Source organism: Camelus bactrianus, chromosome 5 (assembly GCF_048773025.1).
Source record: "Camelus bactrianus isolate YW-2024 breed Bactrian camel chromosome 5, ASM4877302v1, whole genome shotgun sequence".
Taxonomy (NCBI): domain Eukaryota; kingdom Metazoa; phylum Chordata; class Mammalia; order Artiodactyla; family Camelidae; genus Camelus; species Camelus bactrianus.
Window position 1 is genome coordinate 30,392,233 of NC_133543.1, and position 19,603 is coordinate 30,411,835.

General features: G+C 34.5%; 1 long non-coding RNA gene across 1 annotated transcript in view; it reads right to left on the reverse strand.

The window, feature by feature from the left end:
• Window positions 1-17,563, reverse strand: part of LOC123613721 (uncharacterized) — a 43,511-nt gene extending 25,948 nt beyond the window's left edge. The window contains exon 1 of the long non-coding RNA XR_006721138.2: window positions 17,462-17,563. This is a non-coding gene — a long non-coding RNA (uncharacterized LOC123613721). The remainder of the gene's footprint in view (window positions 1-17,461) is intronic.
• Window positions 17,564-19,603: the final 2,040 nt, after the last annotated feature.

A 19,603-nucleotide genomic window follows, 5' to 3' on the forward strand; every position in this document is an offset into this window, starting at 1 on the left:
TCAACTGGCAACTGGAAATGAAGGCTTAGATTTTTGCTTTCAAGATATAGACCCAAAGAGGGCTTGCAAACTCAAATGCTTACAGGAACTACTGCATTAACAGGCTCTGTTCAAAACAATAAAGTCATGGGGAATGTAACACCCTGAAAAATATGTCTTTCTGAAGGAGGTAGCTGCCAATCAGCTTCAACAGATTGGTGTCCTTGTGAGTACAGACCCTGCTTTTCTAAGATAAGCCAGAAATTTAGATGGTTTTCCTTTTAAAAGTGTTGATAAGAAAAGTAACTCAATAAAATTAAGTAACCGTGGGGAATAAACAAAATGGGATGCTAAACCACATTGGTATACAGACTGCTGGATATAACTTTGGGACAGCTATAATAACCTTTTAAGCATGAGTAGAAAGATAGAAATGACCAAAATTGTGGGAAAGGACAGACGATTTCAAAGAAAAAAGTTAAGGAGAGAAGTCTAAGGAAAGATCCTCAAAAATTTTTATACTTAAAAAGTCAAGTAAAAGAAAACAGTAGTATCTATACATAGTAAGTCTGCCAGAAATGAGAAAATACGAACCTTACTCAAAGAGAATGGACGGTAAAGGGACAAGACTAGACACAGTGGTGCTGGCAGGAGGAGTTAACAATCACACAGCAGAAGACAAGCTAGTTGACTTAGAAGATAAGGTGAAAGTGGGAGTGTACAAATTACTTGCACTTTTCTTTACATAATCTCTATTTTTTTTCATTTTATGTTTTTAAAAAATCTACATTGTTACTCAACATACTTATTGGATTGAACAGAGTGCTGAATATATCTGCTTTTTCATCCACACACCTGGAGATGTTTAGTGCAATTGGGAAGTTACCATCCATTACAAGAAGACAACATGGACACAAAGACGTAGAGGTTCATTTGTATCATCAGGTAGACAAGTCCACAGTTGTGGCTTCACTGAAACATGCATGAGAGAAAGAGGAAAATAAGTTTGATGTAATGTTTAGGAGATATTTTAAAGTGTTCCCACAACCATGCTTTATTCCCTAACTCTGAGAATGCATTAAAGAGCAAGTGGCTACCTTGCTGAACACTTCTCAGTCTCCACTGGTAAGAAATCAAGAGTCTTTATTGTTGATAAGCTTTATATCTTCTTTGAAAAGAAACAGCTCCTCGAACAGATAGTTGACTGCAAGATTTTGCCACATTTCTGAGATATTCTCTGTAAGCCACCAGCAATTGTATTTAGTTTTGTCTATGAGGAAGGAGCAGTGAGTGCATGATGAATCAGACATCATTAACTGTAATTTAAGAAAAACCAAATGCAATAATTTCTTAAATTGCAGTAATAAGATATTAGAAAGGCTTTCATTTGAAAAGATTTTCCAGATGTGCAAAGGATTGTCAAGGAAGTGTTAGAACATGACAGTAATGAATACTAAGGTGAGTGACAAAAATTGAAATACATATGATTGTGTACACTTGTAAGTGTGTGTGTGGTATAATTTGTATTTGGAACACACCAGGCACTCAATAAGTACCTACTGTAATATAATTTTTCCACTCTTGCTGGTCACAGGTTTGTCCTGAATTTCCTTTGACAGCCATCTATGGAGTCTAAGATACCTGACAGCCAACTCTTTTTTTGTCTTCCCATTTTCGGAACCATTGTGGTAGATTCTAGAATCATCTGTCTTCCTTTATTTGGTCCCTTATTAATTAATTTCTTATAACTTTTTTTTTCTTCCTTGGCTTATTTCAAAAAAGCTCAAATTTCCTTCATTATTTAATAAGATTTTTTTCTATTTATCTACTGTTACTTATTAAACAATACCACCCCCAAATTAGTAATCTAAACAACCATCATATTATTTTGCTCTTGAACTTCAAAAGTCAGGAATTCAGACGGGACACAGCAGGCATGACCTGTCTCTGCTCAAGGCTGTGTGGAATCTCAGCAAAAGGAAGTCCTGATACCCTTTCATAACTGGAAACTCTGGAGGTCAGAATCATTTAGGAGGCTTTTTTACCCCCATGATTGGCATAACTCAAAGCCAGAGTTTACCTGGAATTTTTTACCGGAATGTCTGTTCTTATCACCTCCACATGGACTTCAGCTTCTCATAACATAGTGACTGGAATCTGAGAGCAAAAGTCTAGAGAATGACAATCCAAGAAATCCAGGGAGAAGCTACACGATTTTTTATGACCTAGCCTTAAGAGTCACAGGCTATTACTTTCATCATCTTCTGCTGGTTGTAGCAGTCACAACCCAGTTTCAAAGGTGGGGACACAGACTGAATCTCCTAATAGTAGAATGTGTCAAAATGTATGTGATCATTTTTTTAACTGACCATTTAAAAAATAACAAATTTTCTGAAAAATTGGTTTATTGCTGCTATCTCATGTTCTCATTAATGGCTCTTCCATAACTCCTACCAACCTGCCTCTTGCCAATATCATCCCAATGAACTCGTCTCTAGAAGTCACTGATGGTTTTTTGATTATTAAATCACAATCTCTTCATTTCTCACCATAATAGTGATTACATTCATTATGCATTTACTATATGCAAAATACTATTTCTTTAGACCTTATTATAATAACACCATGAGGAAGGTAATACTTCCTTTTCACAGACCATAAAGTAACACATTAAAAAGTTAAATTATTTGTTATAAGTTTATTCAAATGATAAATATTGAGGAAGAAATTCAAATTTATTGGGATATTAAAACCCCCTTGGGTTATAACCATCCCTATCTACTGTCATTACAATATGAATGCAAAGTGTAGCATGAGAAAAAGATGATATAGTTCTGTCTGTTTTTTTCTATCTCAGACATCTTTAAATACATTTTTAAAGGTTACTGTATATAATCATCAATGGTATTTACTGAAGGAAAAGAAAGGTTGAAGCTGTGAAGGGTATTAAAAATTATATTCGGAAACAGATCTCAGTCAGAAGAACATTTACTCTCTTCTAAGTTCTTTTAACACAAACCTTATGCAACAATTTATGTCTATTTCATTCTCTTTAAAAACGTTAATTACATAAATAAATGCCTTCTCTACTACTAAGGTCCTGCATGTTTTATTAACCTTTGAAAGAAAGAAATATTTTATTTATGTTAACTCCCTGGAATATAACAAACTGTCTTTCACATGGATGATGCACAATAATTTTTTGTTGAATTTAACTGGATTTTGTTCTCATATTTGAAAATATAATACACAATATCATGGCTAAGTAATCAAGATGAACATTGTAAAATCTCCAAGCTTTCTTATGATGGTTCACAGTGGATATTTCAAAATGGGCCAGGTAGTCAAAGATTTATCTGTGTATGTGTAGAAGACAAATTCCAGGAAGGTGTACATTAGTAGGTAAACAGTGGAAAGTAGGTTTCTGGCAACTTTATATTATACTTTTCTAAACATTTGGAATTTTTACAATGAAAGTATATCACTTTAAATTTACATTGAAATATACAACTAAAGTGAAGACTGATCTCAATATAAGATGTGTAGACCCCAATCACAAGTGACAGGTGAGGATGGGGGCATGGTACATAGAGAGGAAAAAGATAAATGGGAAAGATGGTAGAGGGGAATGTAAGAGGTATAGGGGAACACTAAAAAGGGAAATTGATGGGCTTTATAGACAAGGTCCTTTTATTTCCAACTTTTGCATTATGCCAATCCTGTTTTCATTAAAAAACAAACAAAAGGCAAACAAACAAACAAAAGGCTTTTTGATTCAGGGGAAATTCCCATGCCTTACATTCCAAGTTAGAAAACGTTAAAGCATGTAAAAATATTTGTCTTTCCATTTGTCAGGTACTGTGATAGACACTGAGGATACAAATTACAGGAAGTAATTAAGAATCAAAACTAAGTCATTTCTGTTCTTTGTTTAAACAAGGTTGACATACACTGCAGTATGTACGTAAAGTAACACTACTGACTAAGCAAAAATAACCTACTGCTTCTCCATAAAATACTTGCCTCTGGAAGATAAGACTGTAAAGCAATATATAAATTACTTATGAAAACATCAAGAAGTTCTTCAAGACCCTCATTTCCGTGTACCTACCAATCTGAAGCTATTTGCCATAAATTCTGCCTAATTCTAATCAATCCCACAACTTTCAAGAAACACTTAAAGTCAACCAGACATTCCAGGACCTGAAATACTATAAATATCTTTCCATGACTTCTCCTGAGAAAGTACAAGACTCAATCAAGATGGTGTTCCCCTTATAGCATTAAGTCTCATAAACATAGTTTTATTCAAACAATTGGGTTTTCTGGTGGTGTTTTGGGGGAAGTAGATTATTAAGACATTGCTTCTGCCTTTAAGGAACTCAGAAATTAAGATATCTTAACTTTTACCTAGATAATAATTTATCAGACTTAAAGTGGTGGAAAATTTTATCCAACACTGTTCATCTACTTTGATTCTGAGGGGATGCCATATCCATTCATTCATTCATTCAATTATTTGAAGTAGATGATGTCGTAAATTAAGAACATACTATATGCATGGGGCTGTATCTAAAACACACATATATGAAAATTTATATTCCCTATAATCAAAGAGCTTGTAACCGACTAGATAGGCACACATGCACACAATTATAAGAAAAAAAGACAATACTACTTACAACTCAGTATGCACAGGTAGAAATGGAACTACAGAGAATGTCTACCTGTACTTAGAGAAGTCATGAAAATTACCATGGGAGGGTTGTGAGTCAAAAATAAATTACTATAAAGGCATCTGAAGAGAAGAAAACAATTTGTGCAAGAGATGTAAGTGAACATGCCATGTTTGTGAATCTGCACTAGTCTAGTGTTTTTAGATCATATTTTATAAAATATGTGCAAGCAGTAGATTTTGAAGGGCTATTTATGCCAAGTTAGGAAGCTGCTACAATACCCTTTAAATAATAGCAATCACTGAAGAATATTGAGCATAGGAAAAATTTGCTCCTCACTAGGTATTAGCCTTATTTCTCTGGTAGCACTCTCAAGAATGAATTTATTACAGGATGAGAATATAAGGTAGAGTGACTAGCTAGAAAGCTACTGAAGCAGTTAGACGAACACAAAGACAGTGTGGCTTTCTCATAGAAAGCAGAGAATTAGAACAAGAGATATTGAGGAAATTGTATTAAGACAGTTTGAAAATTGATTAATTATTAAGATGAAGTTGGTCAAAGTGAAGGAGCAGTTTTTCAGATCACTATCAACAGGTGGTTGGTTGATGATTACTGTGCTATTTAGCCAAAGTACTAATGATGAATAATTATTTTCATCATATATTAGTCTTAAAACATTTCTGAAGTCATTATAGATATATCAATCTTATTTGATAAGTCAATAATATTGATCTACTCAACCAAATGCAGCTTTCTTTATTTAACTGATTATATAGAAACTGATGGCCATGCAGAGATCAGTTAACAATGATGAAGAGCAGTGGCGGCTATAAAAGTACTTAAAATGATCCACAGGTGGTTTTTATGTCCATCAATGCCAGCAACTGTCCAGTGTCATTCAGGTCTTGAACTTAAACCTACTGAAAAGATTATATATAAAATAGTCTGACCCCTGGGTTTCTACTATATTAAGTTTTATTATCTATTTTGTCATGTTGGTCTGTGTGAAGGCATACTGAGAGGTGAGAAAATCATTTTTTTGTTCCTACATTCTTTAGAAATCTGCTCTTGAATTTGGTTGGATTAACTGCAACTTTAAAAATGAAAAGGTTTTAGACTTGGATAGGAAAAAAGGATGGTATTTAGAATAATAAAGTGAAATTGAAACATAATAAGTTTACTTTAATGTCAAAGAATTGTGACAGGAAGTCTATGAGTTGTTTCTGCATATATTACTTTTACAGTAACAGTCTGAATTAAAGCATCCTTATATATCAACAAATGCTTACTGGTCTTTTGGATCTCAATCATTTTCCTTATGATGAAAGTGAAAGAAACCTCTAATTCTTAACGTAAGAACCTGAAAAAAGTCGTTTATCATAGGATGTTCAGGTAGTATTTTCATCATGTTGCTTCTAGCTGGGTGCAACAAGCACTGTTGCTGCATACATGACCAAAATCTATTGGCAGCAGGTGTTCACTTGCTTGATGGATTTGCTCAAAGTATTAAACTACAGAAAACATTTACTTAACACAATATTTTTTACTTTACTATTAAGTATGGCTAGAAAGTCACATACCTAGAAGTGGGAAGATGTATCTGTGTTCTTAACAGTAAAAGTGTTTTGCACTCGTTTCAAAATTTAGATTTTATTTAGTTATGGTGAGGCCAATAGATCAAGAGATGATTGCCACTGAAAAGATAGTTTTTTACTCATAGTTTCCAAGAGGAGGAGGAGGCATGGCACACCATGCAGGGGCCACCTGGGGAAGCACCAAGGTCAGTAAGGAGGTAGAGGAAAGCCTGGGCGAGAACCTTCATTGTAGTTTCCGTGAGAAGAAATGGACAAGGCAAGGTAATCAGGTTTAGGACTGACTAGTTTGCATAATTTCTGTGGATTCTAGGGTGTAACAGCTTTCTCTCTCTCTCTCTGGGAGCTGGCCCTCAGTAATTTGGCACAGGGAAATAATGGCCCAGATTTTAAGAGGCATGCGAGTCTGATAAAGGAGGTGGTTGGAGTTTGGGCTCTGGACTGGCTGAGTTACATATGAAAGGCATGTTTGCAGGGTGAGTCCTTTACTATCTCTAGAAATTAGCTAACCCGGGGAGAAACACTCTTTCTTGGGTCAGCCAGGCCCCAGATTCAAAGTTTCAGAAATACAAAAACTAAAAAGCCATGATTAATACACTCATCAATGTCAAAACCTCTATGTATATTAATCCCCACCACACCCCCAAAAAAACCCCAGAAAACCAAATCTGTTCTTACCCATGACAGGCTCCAACAGGTTAATCTCACTAACAGCTAGAGCTTCCTGAGCTAGTACTATTCTTATTGCTAAAGTTGAGAGAAACTAGACACTAGAAAATTCACAATTGTCTTTTACTTGTGTTTTCCAAAGATTTTAAAATATGTTATGAACTTAAAAACTATATTTAAAGTAAAGGAGTATTTCTTTTTCTGGTTAGCTAGTGGGGTAAGAATATAAGCTGGTGTTGAAATCATCTGGGAGAAAGGAAATTTAGAAGAAAATTCAGTTTGCCTATTTTGTCTTCAAACACAGTAACGTAACCTATTTACAGCAAAGGGAAATCCATTTCACTATGACATACTATTACAATGCATTTTTATTTAGAAGACTATGTGAGATTGTCTTTTCTTGTTTTTCACGTTTGATAGTGTATGTCCAAAAATACAGAAGTATAATCTATTGATTGACAACTTCAAGGGAAGATAGACTATCTACAGGTTGAATGTTTGAGTCCCCCCACAAATTCATATGTTGAAACCTAATCTCTATTGTGATGTTGCTTGGAGGTGGTGCTTTTGGAAGGTGATTAGATCATAAAGACAGAGTCCTCATAAATGCAATGACTACCCTTTTAAAAGAGGCCCCAGCACAGTCTTTCATCCCTTCTGCCATGTGAGGTTACAGCAAAAGGAACGAAGGATAGGTAGAAAGGAACTTTCATGAGACACTGAATCTGTGAGTACCTTGATCTTAAACTACCCAGCCTACAGAACTGTGAGAAACAAATGTTTTTTGATTATGAAAAACCCAATCTTTGGTATTTTGTTATAGTAGAACAAATAGAGTAAGACAAAGCCCTGTACCTAATGTTCAGATTGGAATTTACAGAATTGTTCTGTATATTTTGAAAATGCCTTTGGGTTTTGTTACAATTATTTTTAAGATTTTTGAAGATGAATTTTATTTCTTTCTACCTAATAATTTTCTTTTTCATATCCTTGCCAAGAATCTAGGAATTCATTGGTTTCATATTTTAAGCTTTATTGAGGTAAGATAATACACAAAACTGTATACAACTGGATGAGTTTTGATTTATGAACGCCCATGATACCAAAACCACAGTCCACTACTTTCAGAAGTTTCCTTGTGCCCCTTCACTAGTTTTTTGTTTTTTTCTGGTAAGAAAACTTATCATGAAATCTTCCCTTTTAGCACATTTTGAAGTTCACAATACTATATTGTTAATTATAGGCACTGTGTTGTACAATAGAGCATCTGCTGTAACTCTTGTCTGAACTATATTTCATATCACGAATATTGCTTCTGTCTTTAGATGAATTAAAATATCTATATGTATTCAGCCACTCAACAAGTGTCTGCTGAGTTTCATATTACCTTATTTTCTTAGGCTTAGCTATTGTAGGCATAAAATGATCAATGCTCATTACAAGATCTACAATTATCCCTGTAAACCTAGAAGACCACTTTTAAATGCACTTTTCAATTTGGTTGTTTCTGAGATAAGAATAGTAAGATACAGTAGTAGGGTTTTCAGATCACGAACATACATCTTAACAGTGCACATTACAGCCTAATCCTGGAGTCAATTAATAAATTGGTTGAAATAGCAGTTTGATTAAAATCTCAAATGTGCTAATTCCCTTTCCTAGTGCCCTTTAATTAAGGCTTTTTAATAGAGTCTGCAATTACCTGCAAATTTTTTCTTTGTCTTAAATATTTGTGCTTCTATCCTTAACTTTCAAAGCTCCTTCAACTCACCAAAGCACAAGAAAAGGCACCCTAAAAAATTAAAGTATAAAAAAAACCCAGCTTTTTCTTTAATTGGATGAACAGATACTATATGTCTTCAAAATGCTTACTGAAATTTAAGCTGCAAATATATTTTACTTTAAGTTACAGTATTTTTGTTGTTGCTTTTGCTCATGTTGTTGTAAAAAACATTACTTTTTGGTGAATGAGGCAGTGTTCCGTGGGCATTTTCTATTAAAACTGTCTCAGCCCTAATTGAATTTTAATATAGAATACTTAACCCTCAAAATTATGTTTTTTGTGTGAATTTTTAATTTTATTTAACAAAAATACAACTTCCTCTCATCTTGTGTTTAGCTACTATTTTTTGAGCTTTACTCTGTATCAGGCATTGTTCAGTGCTTTACATAAACTCTGTCATTTATTACTCCAATAACTGAATCAGTAGATGCTGCTGTTATCCACATTTTAAAGATAAGAGAATCAAGAATTACAGATTTGAGGTAAGTGGTCAAAATTACAGGCATGTAAAGGCAGAATTACAACTGAAAGACAGGCGTGGTTGACTCTGTAATCTGTGGTCTTATTGATGCTAAGCTTATCTCAGTTGTTTGAATTTACTGGATTGTTATTAACTACACCAGTATTCGTATGTGTAAGGTAAAAGGGCTCATGTTTAAAATCTCTGGTGTGTGGTATGATGGATGCTTCTGACAAACTTCCAGATAAAAAGACTATTTTACTGATTACTTTTTAAAATGGAAATATAAGGTTTTGATATTATTTTGTGGTGAATTATCCCTTCACTTTGAAAAACTTCTATTATCCCCCAAATCTTTCTTCAAAAATAAACAAATGAGCAAGTTCACCACAGTCTGAGGTTTTTTCTTTTTTTGAATAAGTAAATATCTACACATTGAAAAGTTGTAGCAAAAGACCCACCCTAGATTTGCTTGCTATCCCAAAACAATTCTCCTCTTACCTACCCTCTAAAGAGTTCTTTCAGAGAAGAATTGAGTCTATTGCTAGGAAGCATGTCTAAGATTGATTCAAGAAACCTCAAGAATGCTGTAAAAATATGCACTCTGCCACACCTTAAAAAAGTACCAAAGAAATGTAAAAAAATAAATAAATAAGTAAAATGTAGTTCCCTGTTTGGTTTACAAGTTGTACAGACTAATAAAGATTCCAAGTTTGGGGAGTTACCACTTGAGAGACATTCCTGCATATTCATTGATTCAGGGTAAAAAATGTTTACCTTGTAAAATACATAGACACTAGAATTATAATTGATAATTGATTGAAAATTTAAAAAATACACTTCTGTGTTTTGAAATCATATATAAAATAGAAAATTAGGTTTAAGAATGCACTAATAATTACTCTTGTATATACTCGAAGTAAGCTCATTTCAATACTGTCACTACAGGAAATAAAAAGTTGAAGAACAACTTAAAAATCACTTTGTATAAGAAAATATGTTTAAAACCCACTTGTATCACAATTTTCCACATATGTTAATAGGTTTTAAAATTGTAAAGTTATATATCACATAAAAATTGTAGGACAGTTCAAATTCCAACAAGCATTTGGTATCAGAGGAGTTGGTGAAAAGAACTTTGAAAAATGATACCAATGCTCAATTTGGAGAATAAATGTTAACAATTATAAGAATATTAAAAAAAAAAAACTTATGAGAAAGTGGTCTATCTGTCTAGGTATTCAACTCATGCTATAATTTAAGTAATACGGAATGGTACAAAGATTGAAAAAATAAAACAATAGAACAAAAATATATATTTCAGAAAAGATCAAGTTTATATAAAAGTTAAAATTTTAATAAACATCCACAAAAAAGGAAATTATATGCCTCTTAGCATAAGTTACTCAGACTATGTATAAATACCAAGAAAATAAATAAAATGGTATTTTATTTTAATCTCTAATTCAATCTCTTAATACACAGGTAGTAGATATTTGAATTATTATATCTATTAGAAGAAAATATTTACAGATGAAGCAACTAAGTTTAAAAATATTTATTTTGGATTTATGTGGTAATATCTGACCCTAACCGATAAAATATCTATCATTTAAATATTTTCAAATGCTTTTTTGAAGAAGAAATAAAGTTTTCCAGAAAATCTTTGCTATAATGATTAAATTACCTTATAAAATATTAGTAAAATTCTCATGCTAGAACCCCAGAGAATGTACATTATCTGATAATTTTCCTAGCTCTGCCCTCTATTTGCACACTTCTCCTTTCTTTTGTTCTACTATTTCCCATTTTGATTGTACAATTCATTTCATTATATCACTCTATTTCTTTGTTATTTCAGGGCCTTTCAAGAATAGCACACTCTTTTTTCTTGAAGTGCTTTCCATGTAGCTGATCTATCATCATATTTGCATTAAATAATGAGAAACTAACAAAAAGATGACATTATATATTTGAAACTACATTTTCATGCTAAGAAGTTTAGTCAGTATGATAAGACATGTGAATATTTAGCCAAGAAAGAATTCTTTGAAAATATAAATTTTGGAGGACTTTGTGGATCATCTCTGTAGAATCTTAAAAAGAATTTAAGAATGCCCATCATCTACCACGGGCAATTGTTAGAATATACTGACTTTTTCACAGTAAGCAATGTGTTAACTAACATATTTTGATATACTTTAATATTCTCAGCTCATTTGATGTAAAAAATAGGCATTTCTACATATCCTCTTATAATCAGAATATCTTGAATTCCTATTAATAAAATTATATGTAGTGAAGTTATAAAATAAAGAAATGGGTAATTAGGTAGCACTGAAATCTAGTAATTAGAACTAAATTTCACTGATAGTGAAGGAGTCACAAAATGGCTTCCCTGATGCTAAAGCAGCTTTGAAAATTTGCTGTGATTAATTAACTTGCTTTCTTTAAGTTACTTCTAATGGACTAACCTGTTTTTCTCCTTGTTACTGCTATTGTTTAACTTGCCTGAATGACTCCTTGCTTAGGGACCCCAATCCTATGATCTATGCCCTACTCTAAACAACTTGTACCTAAACTCAGGAGCTATTTTCCAAAAATAAGGTCACAGAACAATAACCCTGAAGGCAGACCAGATAATGCTAAGGCCAAGATCATCTAAAGTTCCAAGATAAGACTTTATTGTTCATTATCACTGATATGCTCCATCCAGTTTGCCTATATAATCACCAAGCCCCAACCCCAAGATGGGCTCACAGTCTTTAAGTCATTAGCCTGCTGTGACTCCCTTTGCTGGGCAAAGCAATAAAGCTGCTCTTTTCTTTGCTCCCCAAACTCTGCCTCCAAGTTTTAATTCACTTTTTGGGTGCAGAGGCTGATTTTTCAGCAACAATAGCAATTTTTCATAAGAACAGGTGATAAATTCACAGCCTCTCCTCTTCCTGATAAGTTTTATAGGCTTATAAATGCTAAACATCGAAAATGGTATTTTAACAAGAATAGGGGCAGCACAAATAACTAGCTGACTGAGCCAAGGAAACGCAGTCTTAGATAAGAACTCATACTGTGTTTTGCAAAATCAGATCTGTGCAAAGAAAAAAAAACAGACTCAGTTGCTGATAATTATGAAAATCAGAAAATTTGGTGGGTGAATGAGGAAGATTACAAATTATAAAAACTTTAAAGAAGGAAGTTCAGAAATTTTGGATACACTTTAAGAAAAAGAGCAATGCTGAGCTACATGGAATGGGCACCTGGAATTGGCAGAAACAAAGGAACCCAACCTAGTGAGAAAAAAGGTGATAAGGAACAAAGAGATGTCAAGATTACCTTGTCAAGGTGTACTGACTGATCTCTGAAGAGAGAAACTGATTTTGTTGTTGTTGTTGGGAACATGTTTTTATTTTAAAATAGTATATAGAAATATATAATATATAGGAAACGCCTGTGCTTTAGTTTTTTCTTTTCTTTTCTTTTGGTATAAATGATAAAGCAATCCAAGCTGAAGCACAAAGCATAAACTTGAGAAGAGAACAATTATTACAAGCAGATTTCCCCCCACCCCTCATTTCAAATATCTGTAAAAACTTTAATGGCTGTTTGTTTAGGTACCAATATATGGCTTTTAAGTTTGAACAGGACTATTTTGAATTATAGATTTGTGAACGAAAAATACTGCAAACCGTATCAGTAAACAAAGAATGCTGAAGCCATCAAGTCATCAGTCACTGCCGCCACCCCTAGTGAAGACAAGCCTGCAGCCCAGCTTCTGCAGCCTCAGAATGATGCACTCTTAGGGCAATCAGAATAAGAAAGGACAAGATACTGGCCCTAGATAGCTAGGTGCTTGTCAAAGGAATGAATTCAGTGAGCCCAAATGTTTGCTTCCTCCCATACACAGAAAAGCACTAAATTCTTTAACTTAAGATGCCTGGTTTTCTTTAGATAACAAGAAACTTTTTATTGTCCCAACTACCTGGTCTTTGTTGTAAAGCTCCTATATATCCTTGCTCCTCCCCTACCTCTTAGGAGCAGCACCTCAGAGCGATCTGAGAGGCTGTCATCCCGGCTCAAGTCCCCCCACCAAATAAAACATTAACTCTCAACTTTTAGGCTGCACGTTTATTTTAGTCGACAGATTTATAACAACTCCTTGCTTCCCATTCTAATTGCTCTAAGAACTCACTATATTATAATAAAAAAAAAGCCCACTTCCTAATTGGTAGTAGCTCACCTGCTTGTACATACAAGAGTTAATAATATTTCTTCTCTGATCTTCTCCCATTTTGATTTCTTTAGACAGGTATTAGGGAAACTGATTATGTTTTGGTTAATGTAATTAAGTTTCCCCTCCCCAATAATAAGAGCATTGGACACATCACCTTCAGAAAAGCTGAACTCCAGATGTTGCTCATTCTTTCATAAAATGAAGATATATCTGGAATGCAGTATCACAAGTTTAGCCACCAGATATGCTAGAAGAATCTGGCTTCTTTCCACTTGGCCACAATTAAAATGAAAGATTATATATTAATCATTCTTCAATGTGAATGCCACAGTTTCCATAGTTAGAAGGGATACAGTACAAAAGTTTTCATATCTCTTCATATCTCTTTCATATTTCATCTCTCTCTAACTTCTCTTTCTACTGAGAACAGCAATAGCAATTAAAATTAACATGTCTATCCCGCCTGGATTCAGCTCCCACTACCCCTCATCTGGACTGTTGTAAGAGCTTGCTAACAAGAGTCTCTGCTTTCGTGTCATCCAGACACTACTCATGCTGTGTACTCTTTCTGAAACAGGTATCTGACCATGTTACTCTCATGAATAAAATCATTCATTGCCTTTTTACTATAACAGCACAAAGTAAAACTCCTGAGTATGACATCTAAAGCCTTTCTTACTCTGTTCATTTAGCTTCTAGCTCCTAGTATATTTGCACACTCTTGTTTTCCTCTCCTCCATTTGCCTTATGTTCTTAAATAATGCCAGGAGTTATGCTGCTTAAACCACAATGAAAGAGCAATTACTCCTCACCCTGACTCCTGGCTGGACTTCTCATTCTCCAATTAATTCATAAGATAAACACTAGCTCCTTGTGGTCAAGGACTTAGTTTAAATGTCTCCTCTGGGGAGCCTATGCTTACCTGTCCTAGCAAACTTTGGTGCACCCTCCTTAGGTTATAATACCTCCATCTTAAATTTTGTACTAGCAAGTATCAATTCCTATAATTACTGTTACACAACTGCTTTAAATTAAATGTTAGTACCTGGAGGATAGAACAGGTACTATCTTGTATCTTATATGAATAGAGCCCAGCATATGGTTAAATTTATAAGAACTTTGTTGACTGAGTAAATAAGTGAATAAGACTCAACATTTATGAAAACTCTGGTTACATCTTTTTCACATAACATGAAGCTACTTCAGACTTCATCAAATTTTATGACTTTAATCCTCTAAGTAAACTTCAGTAACAGATTTTTTTTCTTCTGAAGCAAAACAAAACTAAGCAACTCTGTTACCCCGCAAATTATCTGAGCTACGGTTATAATTTTATCTAGAATTAAATGACCACAATTGTTTACCTATCAAGATATAGTTGAGAATTAGCCTTAAAAACTTTTCACCTGAAATTTGTTCACAAACTAAAGTTTCTACCATTCACAGGTAGAGAACACTTCTTCAAATACTCAGTTTTCACTTAGAATCCATTTGCTCTAAACATAATTCTATACATCTGTCCAGCGATTTTTGAGCTGCTAATATTTAAAATACATTTGGTGAGAGATATTCACGTTAAAATTAATAATTTATGCTTTCTAGGAATTGATAGCTTGGACTTCTAGTGTTACAGAAATGGCAGGCCAGCCAAGAAACAAACACCACTCAGTGGGCTGGAGTACTCAGGTTTATTACGCCGGCGGGCTCAGAGGGGCTATCGCCCCGGAGCTCTGAGCGCCTCCGGGAAGTGTGAGCTAGGTTTTATAGGGTCGCTTACAAGCTCGGGGTCCATCAACCAATAGGGTGAGTACAGCTAGGCGGAAACAAAGGGTCGCTTGCAGTAACCCAAAACCAGTCTAGCAAGGTGAAACTTAAAATTCATGAGTTAACTTAAAATTCATGAGTTAGCCCAGCCCAGTCTTGCCCAGACTAATCTTTTTCTTCTCACTAGTATCTTTTTCATTTCATAATTTAAAAAAAGGGAAAATCAGAGTGGCTCCACCTTTCTTCTCCTGTCCTCACACTAGGTCCTGTAATCCTTCAAATCCTTCCAATCTACCCTTGTATAAAGTATCTTGAAGACCTAAATTGTCATGATCTCTTCTGTTTCCAAGTCCTTGAATTTTTAAAAGTCCCTTCTTAAAATGAAGCGGCTATCAAACAATACACTATTCTATGTAAAGCATTGATATTTTGATTTCTCCACTTGAAAATATGTGAATAGTATTTTTTACAGCCACTCAAGGAATGACAGCAATTGACAAAATGGTGGAAGATTCAACTCCCAGTAGGCCTTAAGGATTAAGATGGCAGGAGATTTGACTTCTAGTAGAACTTGAGCTTCATCATATGCTCATTGTAATATATTAGCATGATAAATAATATGCCCACAGGCGCCATGACAGTCCCAAGGCTAACCAAAAAAAGATTCAAAGAGTGGGTGGTAGCACAAATCCTGGGAATCCCAGCCCCTTCCCCAGGGTAGTTGGAATAGTTCTCCCACTTGTAGGCATGTGAAGCTACGGAGCCCATAAAAACTGGCAACACCAAGCCTTGTGGCCCCCTCTCTCACTCCCTCATCTTCGGAGAAGGCCCGCACTCTGTTTATGGAGTATCTACTTTACTTTAACCTGAGCACCCAACCCCCACACCTTGTTGCCTTTCTCTTGCCTTACACTCTATTCAGTATGTATCTCTCTAAGTAAATCTACCTTTACTCAACCGTGGCTCACTCTTGAATTCTTTCCTGTGTGAAGCCAAGGACCCACACTCAAAAGAGACCTGGGACAGGCCCTCTTCCTGCATCAGTAAAATCTGCTTCAGATAGCCCTAAGATTTACTCCATTCTTAATCCTTATCACTCCCCTGGAATGAGACTCAGAAAATGTAGATTTTTGTCTAAGATGTCTTGCAAATATCACCTGCTATTTTTTGTAATGTCATTTCAATAGGAATTTTTCCCCTTTTTTTCTCTTTTTCTCTACCTGTGTCTTCTCTTTTTTTTTTTTAAAAAAAAAACACCACCTAGAAAATTCTTATGATAATCAAGTTTTAGTTCACATATTGTATACCTCTTTACATATTATCTGATTGGTACAGGGAAGAGTAAAGAATTATCTCCTCCCCTGCTAGGTTACATTATACTTCTATTAATTCATTCTAAGATTAAAATAGCCTTATTTTAGGAAACATAATTCTTATCGGTTCAGATTTATCTTGCAGTAAAATAAGACAGTTTTTAAAATGAATAATACTTGTTTGGCAATATAGAGACTTTGATTAATCAAGGAAAGCATGCATTACCATGACTGTGCTCTGAGACTATAACAAAGTAAGTGTTTCCTCTTTAAAATACTTTTATTCAACCATTGATTTATTCATTAGCCACTTCTGGGGCATCTATTCCATGTGACTTGCAGAAGGATTTCTGTGCAAAGTGGTTAAACAACCTAATCAGATAACCGAATAAAAACATTTAATTATCCAAAGGAAAGCTTTTATTTTGTTGAGTATTATCTAGATCACTCTCTAAAGCAAATAGAATTCTAGGTAATTTTTAGTATTCTGAGCAAGAATAGAGTTGCCTGTGTTTAATACTCCATGTCAATTATTTCTCACAGTCTGTACATTATAGAGATGGCTAATGAAGAAGTTATTGCCAAGGTGAAAGGCAAAAGAGCAGTTCAGGGATGACAGGTTATTGAAAAAGAACCCAGTAGCATTGTAGTAGAGAATAACCTTCGTTTTGTTGGAGGCTTACAGGGACACCATGACCTGGCCCCTGGGGATGGCCACAAGAACAAAGAATGCCTGCAGCAAGAAGATTGCAACAATCAACCACACCCCTCCCTTGTTTTTTTTGTAAAAAAGGAGCCTGTATTCTGAATAGAGCAGGATGGTTTTCCAAGACATTAGTCTGCCATCCTCTGGGTCTGCTGGCTTTCCAAATAAAGTCGCTATTCCTTGCTGCAACACCTCATCTCCCGATTTATTGGCCTGTTCTGCAGCGAGCAGAATGAGTTTGGACTCAGCAACAGCGTTAAAGATACACATTAAAGATAAACTTACCATACAAAGAACCAAGGATTATTTTTCTTTCTCCCTTCTTTCCTTCCTTCTTTCCTTCTTTCTTGCTTTTTTCCTCTTTTTTGAACATAACAAATCTTCTGTTTAACTGTAAAAAAATAAAATAAAATAAAATTCACAAATAAGACTGCTTAAGTCTTCCTTTCTGATTCCCACCCTCCACCTTTCTCCCATTCTAATATTTGTTAATGTGATCAAGTATGTAGCTATTCCATCACTATTTATGTAGTAGAGAATTTAACCTTTGTTTTGTTGGAGGTTTACAGGGACATTATGACCTGGCCCACGGGGATGGCTGCAAGAACAAAGAATGCCTGCAGCAAGAAGATTGCAACAATCAACCACACCCTCTCCCTTGTTTTTTTTTTTGTAAAAAAGGAGCCTGTATTCTGAATAGAGCAGGATGGTTCTCCAAGACATTAGTCTGCCATTCTCTTGATCTGCTGGTTTTCCGAATAAAGTCGCTATTCCTTGCCCCAACACCTCATCTCCCGATTTATTGGCCTGTTGTGTGGTGAGCAGAACGAGTTTGGACTCGGCAACATTTATCCACCACAAAGTTATAACCTAGTTCTGCAGCCATATCAAAAGTATGACCATGTATCTATGGGTAGGAAGTATTAAAGATTAAATGAGAAAACTTTAAGATAGATCTGAGTTCTTTGATTTATTAGCTCTACAATTTTAGACATGTGGCTTGACAACAAAAGATAAATATTGCATCATCTATAAAATTAGGGTAAAAACATCAGCTCATCAAGTTATTGTTAAGTTTAAATGAACTAAGTAAATAATATATGTAGCTAATGTTTTAATTATTGCTATTATTACCATTTTTAATACCGAGTGTAGGGAGCACATTTATTCCATTGTCTCCTGGTCCTTTTTTGATGCCTAGCTCATCAATAAGCTTTCTTTAACACACTATGTGCACATCTATTGCTTTTGTGTCTTCCTTGCTACCATACCTCTCAGGCTAGCATGCCTTTTCTCAGAACTGCCATTCCTGTCATTTTCACCAACAACTTACCTCAGGAGGTGCCATGTTCTTACATGTCCATGGCCATATGGTCACACTTAGTTTAACAATAGGAATCTGATTTATGTTAAGCAATTTACCTTAAACTATTATTGCAAATTACTTTGGATCTTTCAGCTTTTTTTTTTTTTTTTTGGTTTAGATTTGTGAATTTAGAGAGCACCTTGCTTAGTGTGCCAATTAAGAGTTTTATGTTTTTAAATAAATTTGTCAAATATTTTTAAAATAAATGATTGAATATATTTATTAAGTATAGCTAAAAGGAATAATAAATAAGTCTTAGGATCAGGCAATTGGCTGTGCCTTGTTACCTTTTATTCTTTTATACATTCTGCAAATTTGTAGTAGCCTTCTTTAAGCTAAAATACTTTCTCCTTTATCACACCAATGTGTGAATCACATATTACACTAAAACAAATTTATTTGTGCTATATAAACTATGCAATCAACAATAAAGAGTCCAGTTTTCTTCAAACTATAAGTATTTGATTTATTTTCATATTAGGCAAGAATGGTATGAATTGTATGGACAAGAGATTGAAGACACAGGGAAATATTAGGATTAAGAAATTTTTCTATTACTGTCTTGCAGTGTGTTTTACTCAAAATTTTGCCTTTTGTGTATTTCATTTGCAAAAATAGAAAAGGCCTGAAGTCTGAGAAATCTGAACAAGGTAGAGGTTTGACAGTCATTTGATTATGACTGATTGGTGACTTTATCATTGGCAATTTGATCACTGTCTTCTAGTTCTCACAATCTGCATGTCCAGCTGTCCTAGGAATGCTGCTGAAGTAGGCTGTCTCCATTCTCTCTCCCATCTGCTGTTTTTATTTTTACCCACTAATTATGAAATTAGGTCTAGGAAAATGGAAAATTTTGCAATATGCTACAACTACAGTAAGTTGTTCATCATTGATCAGAGTGGTTGGTCATATGGTATAGGAACACTAGGCAAGATCTCATACGACCAGGGTTCTTATTCCTGCTTTAACACCAATTAGCTGAGTAGCACTAGTCAAGTATCATGTAATGTCCCTACCTTATGATTACATTACTGAAAAAGACTAACCTGCTGCAGATTATG